This window comes from Chiloscyllium plagiosum, chromosome 9 (assembly GCF_004010195.1).
Source record: "Chiloscyllium plagiosum isolate BGI_BamShark_2017 chromosome 9, ASM401019v2, whole genome shotgun sequence".
NCBI classification, from domain to species: domain Eukaryota; kingdom Metazoa; phylum Chordata; class Chondrichthyes; order Orectolobiformes; family Hemiscylliidae; genus Chiloscyllium; species Chiloscyllium plagiosum.
This window is the reverse complement of record NC_057718.1, coordinates 34,068,891-34,081,349: the sequence shown is the minus strand read 5'-3', so window position 1 is coordinate 34,081,349 and position 12,459 is coordinate 34,068,891.

The window sequence follows — 12,459 nt, the reverse complement described above, 5'->3', positions numbered from 1 at the left end:
CCCCAGACTATTCAGCCTCTCCCTATAGCTCAAATCCTCCAACCCTGGCAACATCCTTGTAAATCTTTTCTGAACCCTTTTCAAGTTTCACAACATTCTTCTGATAGGAAGGAGACCAGAAGTGGCCTAATCAATGTCCTGTACAGCCACAACATGACCTTCCAACTCCAATGCTCTGACCAATAAAGGAAAGCATAGCAAACGCCTTCTTCACTATCCTATCTACCTGCGATTCTACTTTCAAGGAACTATGAACGTGCACTCCAAGGTCTCTTTGTTGAGCAACATTCCCTAGGACCTTACCATTAAGAGTACAAGTCATGCCCTGATTTGCTTTTCCAAAATGCAGCACCCCACATTTATCTAAATTATCTCCATCTGCCACTTCTCAGCCCATTGGCTAATTTGATCAAGATCCCATTGTTCTCTAGGGTAACCTTCTTCACTGTCCACTACACTTCCAATTTTGGTGTCATCTGCAAACTTACTAACCATACCTCCTATGTTCATATCCAAATCATTTATATAAATGACGAAAAGTAGTGGACCCAACACTGATTCTTGAGGCACTCCACTGGTCACAGGCCTCCAGTCTGAAAAGCAATCCTCCATCACCACCCTCTGACTTTACCTTTGTGCCATTTCTATATCCAAATGGCAAGTTCTTCCTGTATTCCATGAGATCTACCTTGCTAACCAATCTCCCATGGGGAACCTTGTCGAACACCTTACTGAAGTCCATATGGATCACGTCCATCGCTCTGCCCTCATTAATCCTTTGTTACTTCTTCAAAAAACTCAATCAAGTTAGTGAGACATGATTTCCCATGCATAAAGCCATGTTGGCTATCCCTAATCGATCCTTGCCTTTCCAAATCCAAGTAAATCCTGTCCTTCAGGATTCCTTCCAACAACTTGCCCACCACCAACACCAGGCTCACCGGTCTAGATTCCCTGGCTTTTCCTTACCACATTTCTTATATAGTGGTACCACGTTAGCCAATTTCCAGTTTTCCGTTCAAATGTCTGATAACAACAGGGACAAAGTTGTTCTTGAATTTATTTGGATGTGTATTCAAACGTATATTCAAATTTTAGATCTTTTGCCCGACAAAAGAAAGCGGTAGAGAGTATAACTGGGGTGGGAAAGGTCTTTGATTATGTTAATTGCTTTCCTCAAGCAGCAAGTATTATAGATAGAGTCAATGGATGGTAGGCTGGCTTCTATGATAGATTAAGTTGTGTTCATGATGCTGTAGTTTCTTGGGATCTTATAGCCTATTCCCTTCAGATTCTCGATTGGTTTTGGTAAACACAGAATCAGACAATTCACTAAGTCTTGACTAGTTCCACATGATCAATGCTGCTTGTTTAGTTTATCATTTGTGACCGAGCTCCCTGCATTAACAATAATAAATCCAGCTCTATTATGGTGGTTGCAAAATTGTAAACAAACAAAGAACTGGATTATATATACATCAAATAGAATCTAATTAATTAAATTTCCAATAGGCTTCTTGAAGTCATATCATAGACTCATAGAATCATAGAGATTGTACAGAGAGAGTATAACTGGGGTGGGAAAGGTCTTTGATTATGTTAATTGCTTTCCTCAAGCAGCAAGAATTATAGATAGAGTCAATGGATGATAGGCTGGCTATGATAGATTAAGTTGTGTTCATGATGCTGTAGTTTCTTGGGATCTTATAGCCTATTCCCTTCAGATTCTCGATTGGTTTTGGTAAACACAGAATCAGACAATTCACTAACTCTTGACTAGTTCCACATGATCAATGCTGCTTGTTTAGTTTATCATTTGTGACCGAGCTCCCTGCCTTAACAATAATAAATCCAGCTCTATTATGGTGGTTGCAAAATTGTAAACAAACAAAGAACTGGATTATATATACATCAAATAGAATCTAATTAATTAAATTTCCAATAGGCTTCTTGAAGTCATATCATAGACTCATAGAATCATAGAGATTGTACAGCACGGAAACAGACCCTTCGGTCCAAATCGTCCATGCTGACCAGATATCGCAACCCAATCTAGTCCCATTTGCCAGCACTTGGCCCATATTCCTCTAAACATGTCCTATTCATATACCTATCCAGATGCCTTTTAAATGCTGTATTTGTACCAGCCTCCATCACTTCCTCTGGCAGCTCATTTCATACACTCACTACTCTCTATGTGAAAAAGTTGCCCATTAGGTCCCTCTTATGTCTTTCCCCTCTCACCCTAAAGTGCCCTCTAGTTCTGGACTCCCACACCTCAGGAAAAGGATTTTGTCTATTTATCCTATCCATGCCCCTCATGATTTTATAAACCTCTATGAGGTTGTGGTTAATTCCTGGTACTAATGCAACTTTCACCATTCTCCAGATAACCCACCCACTCACTTCCGACAACAGTTATTATTTTGGAAACAAAAACAGAAATTGTTGGAGAAACGCAATAGGTCTGGCAGCATCTGCAAGTTATAATGAAGGCAAAACAATGTCTCTGCTTTACATTCATAGTTGCTGCCAGCAATTTCTGTTTTTGTTTCAGATATCCAGCATCCAAAGTTCTTGGTTTGATGTTATTGGCATATTGGTAACACTATCTATACTATATGTATTTGAACACTTCCAATATCAATCTATATTTGTATATTTCTACTCAGTATATGGACATCACTTAACTTCTCCAGTATATTTTATATCATGATGCTGTAAAGCAATTGCCTAGTTTCCATTTACTGCACATCTGGATTTCCATGTCTTTTAGTATATTGTTTTTCATTGAAAACCTGCAGGATCACAGCATCCCTGACTTCAGTAAACCTTTTAGGATAGACAGAAAACCAGACACTTTTGTCACATTGGCAACACTTAACTGTCAAAGAAGTGGACATGTTGTTGTGTGGCACTGTGTTATATTAATGTTACACCCATGGAATATGCTTGCAGCTTGTGCGGCAAACAGCTATGTTTGAAAGTCTAAGGGGAATAATTCTTAATGAAGTAAAGCCATCTGGGATGCTTCTGAGAGATTAGCAATGTTTCATCAATATGATTGCTACCCTCTTTAGGATCTGTGAAGAGGCTGCTTAACTCTGACATTGTGGCTACTTACAAACACAAAAACAGAAACTGCTGGAGAAACTCAGCCAATGTTGGCATCTGTGGAGAGAAATCAGAATTAATGTTTCAGGTCCAGTAACCCTTCTTCAGAATGGATTTACAGCGGACTCAAAACATTAACTCTGTTTCTCTCTCCAAAGATGCTGCCAGACCTGCTGGGTTTTTCCAGCAATTTCTGTTTTGTTTCTGCTTTCCAGCGTCTGCAGTTCTTTGTTTTTTTTTAAATGGTAGCTACCTAATTAGGTCCTACTCCTACAATGACAGACAAAAGGTCTTTTGACAATTGAAAGTTTACAGATCTGAAAGAATATTCACACTAATGTGTCACCTGTGCAAGCTACATGCCCCCTGAGCACTTTCCTTCTGTTTCTCTCTCTCACTATATCTAGGTGCAGTTCCAAGGTCCGCAGCTGATGTGATGGAAGCCTGCTTTGTAGTGAACCTTGTTGACCTGGAAGATTTTGGTAGCTGATCCAGGGGCATTTTTTCCTATCGGGCCAAGAGATGCTGAGACTGATCTGCTCAGATGAAGGCTCATTGTTGTTGGGTTCCAACTTCTACATGGTTGACAGTCACAGACAGGATGGAGGTGGAAGAGCTTGCTGTCTCTATAGTGTCCTGAGGGCCCTGTGTTTAACTCCTTTGAAAGGATGCCTGCTGCCCCATCCAGTCTCTTTGAGAGGAAAAGTCAATTGGAGTGAAGTTGAGATCTCACATCCTTCACTCGTAGCAGATAGTTTGTGAGAGTTAGTAAAGTGAATTATTTGATATGGAAATGTGTTGCTGGAAAAGCGCAGCAGGTCAGGCAGCATCTAGGGAACAGGAGAATCGACGTTTCGGGCATTCGCCCTTCTTCAGGAATCCCGAATGCCCGAAACGTCGATTCTCCTGTTCCCTAGATGCTGCCTGACCTGCTGCGCTTTTCCAGCAACACATTTCCATCTCTGATCTCCAGCATCTGCAGACCTCACTTTCTCCTGAATTATTTGATAGACACCCCAGCTCGTAGGAAGAAAATTGGCTATGTCATGGAAATATATCAAAACAATGTCATGATAGAAAGGAAGATAAGAAGGAGCAAATAGTAAAAATAATGAAGGTGGTAAAAAATAATGGGGAATGCAGAGAAAATCAGAGTGAGGCAGAAGGAAATGTAAAGAGTTCATACAGTGGCTCAGTGGTTAGCACTGCTGCCTCACAGCACCAGGGTCCCATGTTCGATTCCGGCCTCGGGCGACTTTCTGTATGGAGTTTGCACATTCTCCCCGTGTCTGCTTGGGTTTCCTCTCACAGTCCAAAGATGTGTCAATTAGGTGAATTGGCCATGCTAAATTGCCATAGCATTAGGTGCATTAGTCAGAGGGAAATGGGTCTGGTGGGTTACTCTTCGGAGGGTCGGTGTGGACTGGTTGGGCCGAAGGGTTTGTTTCCACACTGTAGGGAATCTAATCTAAACCTTCCATTATCCGCTAAACTAATTACTGAGGCACTTGGTCAGCTAGACACAATATTCACATACTTAGAAGTATAACAATGGAAAGGTTTAGTAAAGTTATATTGAATTCAAGGAAATCTGTAGAGATAGACTCAAATGTACAACACTAGCCATATGTATTATGGATGTAAGGGTTCAACACCTTCGGTTCCAACCTAGAAAAAATCAGAGATTGGAAAGGAAGGTTTAGTACAGATTAGAAAATAACTTGATTGAACATAGTCAAAGCATTGGAGTTCACCAGTAGCATTAGTTACTAAACCTAATGGTTCAACTAGATGCTGAATAGATTACAGGAAATTAAAGGCAATAGCAGTAACAGATTCATATCCAATTCCTCAATTAGATGGCTGTATTAATAGGGTTGACAGTGCCACATTCCTCATTAAGATTAATTAACTGAGGAGGTCTATCAAGTACCATGGACTTAACATCTACAAGGACACCAACTTTTGCTACATCAAACCAGTCATATCATTCTCAAGTCATGTCATTCATGGTTAAAAACGTTCCAACTATAATTTGAAAACTGATGAACCAAGTTATCATTAGTCTATTCAATTGTGTAGCTTAATTTGATGTTGTATTAATATATCACAACAGCTGGAAATAAAATATCATGTAATTCATATTATACTATAAGAATTGTTCATAACACTGGAAAAGATCATGTAATTGCTGGTGCATTATCACAAATGTAATTATGCTGAAATAGCTTGGAAAAAGAAGTGGCAAGACATTGTAGAAATTTTCTATAAAGAATAAATGTGAATGAAGTAAATTAATTTTTGTGTTTTGATGTACACATATCATGTTACATTGTGATGAAGCATATTTGAAAATGGTATTTCTTCTCTCAAGGATAAAAGCATGTTGGGAATACATATACTTATGGATTATGAGAATTGGAACATGGACATTACTGAGTTGCAAAGAATTTGTCAAGTAATTGTTTGGACTGAAAAGTCAAAAGGCTAAAGGAGACTTTTTTTTCTGCTGTTTACACATAAAGCTCTTTGGAACGTAGTGTCCAGCAAAGTTTTAGAGAGGGATAAAGGTGTAGTATTATTGCTCTAATTGTTGAGCAAACAGGCCTGAAAACCCTAATGGATCTATGCTGCCGTTGCATAGCAACAGCTTTGACCTGAGGTAATTGCTATATTTTTCAATACGCACCTAGAAGCTGTGGGTAGTTCCTGCAGAAGTTTACAAGGAGAGACAGTGTAGTCTCTTTCTGTCATTAAGAGCGAGAGTGTGGAACTGAAAATAGCGCTGTCTGACCTGATAAAGTTTCAAATATCAGGACTCCTAACTGTTTCTCAGCTAAATCTGAAATCTAGCCTGAAGATTTTCTGTTATTCTACAATTTGTCAGTAACTGGAACTTGTCAAAAGGAATTCAAAGGAACTGTCAACTCATTATTGTAATTTGAATTCAGCCTTTGACCTATGGAGGTATTGTTTTTATCCCCTGTTTGCCTAATCTTTTCCCCACTCACAATAATACTGTAGAGGTATGTACATTGTCTTGCCTGTGTTTGAATGTGTGTGTTTGAGGTTAAGGGGAATAATCAGTTTTCCACTTTTCTCGAAGATAAGTTTGCCTGTAATGAATATGTTATTTTTCAGTTTATTGAAAAGCTTGGTAGGAAGAAACAAAGTTAAAAATCACACAAGACCAGGTTATAGTCCAACAGGTTTATTTGGAAGCATCAGGTGGTTGTGGAGAAAGGGAGAAAGAAATTGAGTATTTTCATGATTGAATAAGACATTTACACTTTTGTTATGGCTTGTGGAGTGGTGGGACTTGATTTCTAGCATGCACCTCCCACTAAAATCTTAATACTCAGTCATCAATGTTCCTTCCAGTCAATGGAAAACCCAAACATCTCAAGCAGACTCAAGAGCATCTTCCACTGAGTTGATGGTTCTCCAGCAGCAGTTGATCTTTGTTCCTCAGAGTGGTCCTTGGAGCACAGAGTCCTGCTTCATGGAATAGTTTGAGGTGGAGTTTGACAAAATGCTCTGCATCTTTTGCAAGGCCACAGAAATTCTATTGACTTTATTTGTGAGAATGGATATTATATATGTTAATTATGGTCACAAGTTCACAATGAAGGAGAAGTGATGGCCAAGTGATATGAACACTAGACTATTAATCTAGAGACCCAGGTAACTACCTGAGGGCTAGGTAATTATTAAAGACCAGGTAACCATGGCAGATGGTGGAATTTATTTTTTTAAATCTGAGAATAAGAATCTAATCATGACCATGTAACTGTTGCTGATGGGTGGGGAAAAGCCCATCTAGTTCACCAATGTCCTTTGGGGAAGGAAATCTGCCTCCTTACCCAGTCTGGCCTACATGTGACTCCAGACCCACATCAATGTTGTTGACCCTCAACTGCCCTCTGGACAGTTGGGGATGGGCAATAAATACTGAACTGGCCAGTGATGTTTATGCCCCATGAATGATTGAAAACAAAAATGTGCTGCCCAGAATTTACTGTACTTCACAGTTAGAATTGGTGAAATGTGACCTTTGAATCTTTGCCAACTACTCATTTTTGTTGCTCCCCCACCTCCTACCTTTAGCAATATCTCTGCTCAGTGATGCACCATCAACAGCAATTTGAAACAAATTCTGACACCAGTGTGAAATACTAACAAGTGATAAAAGACTGCTTTACAATATTTCATGCCAGTGAGTATTGTAGCATAATGAAATACGAGCATTGAAATAGAGTGTCAATGAAGCTTATATGAGTCATAAAAATCTTTCCATTCTATTCCCAGTACCTCATCTGAAGACATTGCCCCATGTTGGAACATGACATCCCTCCTCTACATTCTCCAAGGAGTAGTTGATCATGTATGGCTCCAGACAGTGAGTATCGCTGATCTGTTCAATTGCAGACATCAGAGCTGCACCTGATTTTGTCCTTCCGCCAGCAGTGATTGCTATCACCAGTGGGAAGTCAGGCTTCTATTTCCCAACTACAGCTGAAGGAAATACAAGCTAATGGTAGAAATCCCTTAGTCATACTGATGATTCATCCAGCAAGGAGTGGAGATCAAAACTAGGAAAGGCAGGTACTATTGCGCTCAGTACCACAACACACAATGTTTCTGTTTTAGTGAGCCATCAAGGAAACTAGTTGCAAAAGGTTCAAAAATATTTGATATGACATATAGCACCACCAGCCAAAACACCTATAACGAGCACATCAATTTAAGAGCTGCAATGAACACTCAAATGGAAGTCAGTAATAAAGACTCTGCTAGTACATTCAGATGAGACATTAAGCCAAAGTTTACTCATTTAAGTGGACATAAAAGAAATCTCATGGCATTGTTTTGTCAAAGAGAGGCAGGTTTTCCCATTGTCCTGACTAGCATTTATTCTCCAATCATCAGAAGCAATTTTTAATTTTTTTTGTGTGGGATCTTAGTAATACTGGCAAAGCCAGCTCTTGTGGCTCATCCCTAATTGCCCTGAGAAGCTGGTGGCTTATCTATGATTCATCTTCTTTGTGAAACATCAGTGTGCACAAAACTGCTGACATATTTTCTCACAACATAAATGACTCCATTCAAAAGTAATGAATTTGTTATGCAGTGCATTGGGACACCTTGTGAATGTGATAAGATGTTATTTAAAAGGAAGTTATTTCTTCTATACAATAGGGAAGAGCCAATCTTGTGATGATAGTTAGTTCAGACCTTAAGAATTCAAAATTGTGAACTTGGGTGCAATAAAGAAGTATGGTCGGAAGTATGACTATTTGAAAAGGAAATAAATCTTACATGGGGAGGGAAATGACACCAGTGATTATACAGTCTTTGTATTGTGCTGAAATAGGACACAGTGGGACTTAGGCACACCCAGCCCACAGCTTGCACAAAACAAGAGTAGCTTATCCATCCTGGCAGTTGTGCCTTAAAGTGCAGAGATGATCCAGACAGGAACAGCATAAATATTCTTGCTCTGGCTCTTTCCTGTCCAGTCACTCCCCACTTGAACTATTTCCCTGGCTTTTATCCTTGCTGGCTAGGAGTTGTTCCTTCATGGCCTTCATTGCCTTTAAAGATTTCTTAACCCCTGTCACAGACATATTCACAAACCAAGGTTCACCCATTGTCCCTCCCCTATGCTGTCACATTATCTTATCATAATACCTGCCTGTTGGTATGTTCCTCAACAAACTGATAAATTTAAGACTTCAATAAAAAAAACTATCAAAAACATAAACTTGAACTTAAAAACGATGATGCACAGGAGACAATCTTTGTGGTACTTTCATCCTTGGGACTACTTGCCACCAAGCTTTCCTTCACTCACAAATCTCAGCAACCCTGCAGTTCCAGTAACTCAGTGAGCGTGAATGCAGATCGAGCCGGTCAGTTCTGCGACATGCTAAGGAGAGATATTTCAAAGGAAACTGAGAAAAGGGTTTAAGAGATTTCAGCACTTGGTGTACAAGTTTCCCTGTCACTCTGTGCAATAATACTGTCAGGATAAACTGAATCTACCTCGTCTATTCTGGGATAATGGGGGCACAAGTCATTGTCTGTTTCCTGCTCCAAAACCCTAGTCACCAATTTATGCTTCTGCTGCCCCTGTCCCTCTAGTTAGCAGAAATTGTGGGTTTGGACGATGCTGTCAGAAGAGCCTTGATCAGTTAGTACAGCGCATTGTGTAGATGGTACAAATTGCTGTGATTATGTATTGGTAGTGGAAGGCATGAAAATGGAAGGTAATAGATAGGGTGCCAATAAAGAGTGGGGTTGCCTTTGTCCAGGGTTGTCCAACTCCTGGAGTGTCGTACGAACCACATCATCCAGGCAAGTGGTGATTTAAGCATTGCAGATAGTGAACAAGTTTTGTGGAGTTCGGAGGCAAGTTACTTGCTGCAGAATTATCACCCTCTGACCATTCCTGTAGCCACAGTATTCATATGACTGAGTCAATTCAATTTCTAGTGAATGGTAAGCCTCAAAAGGTTAATAGTAGGGGATAAAGTGATGATAATGCCCTTGAATGTCATGGGGTAATGGTCTTGTTTGGGATGGTCAATTCCTTGATACTTTTGCGTGGTGTGAATATTGCTTGCCACTTATCAGTCCAAGCCTGGATGTTGTTCAGGTCTCGTTGGTGTTTGGACATGGACTGTTTCAGTATCTGAGCAATCAAGAATATGCTGAACATTGTACAATCATCAGTGAACATCCCCAGTTTTGACCTTAAGAGAGAGGAATAGTCATTAACGAAGCAGCTAAAGAGGGTTGGTTTACAAATAAACACCTGCAAAGTTCTCCTGATGCTGCAATGACAGACATCCAACAAGCATAACCATCTTCTGCAGTCCTGCCACATCCAGTCATGAATGGTTGGAGGCAATTCAACAACTAACAGGAGGCTGCATAATTATCCCCATTCTCAATGATGGGGTGTGTAGCAATATAGGGCAAAAGATAAGAATAATGTAAATGAAGCTTTACGTTCAATTCCTCAATATCCATAGTGCCTTTTAAACTGAACCTTATGTTACTTTGCATCTTATAGCTGCAGGTATCTCAGGATATCTTTCCCTAACTCTTAATTTGATAAGATCATTGCATACACGGTGAAATAAGCAGAATTCTTGCTTATGGAGGAATACCACCAATTCCTCTAAGAACTTAATCGAAAAACTTAGTGAACTGGAACTGTGGGGAAGTCCCAAGTTTGACTGCTTGTTGGTGCTAAGTTGACGGATTTTTCCTGGACAATACAGGTCACCATGGTTGACTTCAGTGTTTGTAGATTAACTGTATGATCGGGCCAACTTACTGAATGAACCCATCTAAATTTGGTATTGCCATGAAAGCTGTTCCATGGTCAGGGAACATTCCAGTAGGATTGCATAGTGAATAATTTGGAAACAGTCTCTTCTCTTTTTTACGTGGACGATGATGATTGGAAATGTACATAGCTCCGCTCATCTGTAAATGTTTCCCAACACTATCTGAGGTCACGACTGCACTACATTCTCTTCGTTTCATTAGTACTTTGCTTTATTAGGCAACTGCCAGAAGTTTATTTATTTTGAAATAGCAAATTTCCTCAGTTTACTTACAGGTACCAAACCTTTGCCAAATATTTTTTTTCAGATTCTAGTGATTACGGTCTTGCTAAGCCATTTTACATCTTACAGCAATAGGAAGGGCTAGAAGGAAAGGTCAGACATTGTGTAATAAATTCACTTGAAAATGATAGAAGCTTTCTTTTTATTATTCCTTCTTGGTGAATCTTATGACAAAAATGTGTATTTATATAGCATCTTAAATATAATAAATGTACTCAACAGAAGCATTATAAAGCAAAACCTGACAGCGTGCCACATAAAGCAATATTGGAGCAGATGGAGAGGCAAGTTTTAAGGGCCATCTTACAGGAAACAAAGGTAGAAATGTAGAGAGATTTAGGGAAATAATTTCAGAGTATAGAGCTGAGGCAACTGAAGGCACAGCAACTATTAATGCATAATTAAAACAGGAGTGCCCAAAACTAGCACAGACATTTTGCATACAAAGATTCTAAATGCTAGTGCTAAAGATTGGAATGCATACCTATGTATCTATGATTTGACAAGTTTAGAGAAAAGCTTCTTACCACATCCTGTGGCACTCGTGTAATGCACTGTAGACTCTTGCTGATTAAGGAGAACAAATTATTTTTTTATTGGATCCTCACAACTAGCAGATTTTGTCCAATAGTCAAGACCATTAGTCTATATTACAGAGGAGGAAGTGCTGGATGTCTTGAAATGCATAAAAGTGGATAAATGCCCAGGACCTGATCAGGTGTACCCCAAAACTCCGTGGGAAGCTAGGGGAGTGATTGCTGGACCTCTTACTGTGATATTTATAGAATCGATAGTCACAGGTGTGGTGCCAAAACACTGGAGGTTGGCTAAGGTGGTGCCAATGTTTAAGAAAGGTGGTAAGGATAAGCCAGGGAACTATAAACCAGTTGAGTCTGATGTTGGTGGTGGGCAAGTTGTTGGAGGGAATCCTGAGGGACAGGATGTACATGTATTTGGAAAGGCAAGGACTGATTAGGGATAATCAACACAGCTTTGTGCATGGGAAATCATGTCTCACAAACTTGATTGAGATTTTTGAAGAAGTAACAAAGAGGATTGATGAGGGCAGAGCAGTAGATGTGATCTATATGGACTTCAGTAAGGCATTCAACAAAGTTCCCCATGGGAGACTGGTGAGCAAGATTAGATCTCATGGAATACAAGGAGAACCTGCCATTTGGATACAGAACTGGTTTGAAGGCAGAAGTCAGAGGGTGGTGATGGAGGATTGCTTTTCAGACTGGAGGCCTGTGACCAGTGGAGTGTCACAAGGATCGGCACTGTGCCCACTACTTTTCGTCATTTATATAAATGATTTGGATGTGAGCCTAAGAAGTATAGTAAGTTTGCTGATGACACCAAAATTGGAGGTGTAGTGGACAGCGAAGAAGGGTAGCTCAGATTACAACAGGATCTTGATCGGATGGGCCAATGGACTGAGAAGTGGCAGATGGAGTTTAGTTTAGATAAATGTGAGGGGCTGCATTTCGGGAAAGCAAATCTTAGCAGGACTTATACACTTAATGGTAAGGTCCTAGGGAGTGTTGCTGAACAAAGAGACCTTGGAGTGCAGGTTCATAGCTCCTTGAAAGTGGAGTTGCAGGTAGATAGGATAGTGAAAAAGGCGTTTGGTATGCTTCCCTTTATTCGTCAGAGTATTGAGTACAGGAGTTGGGAGGTCATGTTGCGACTGTACAGGACATTG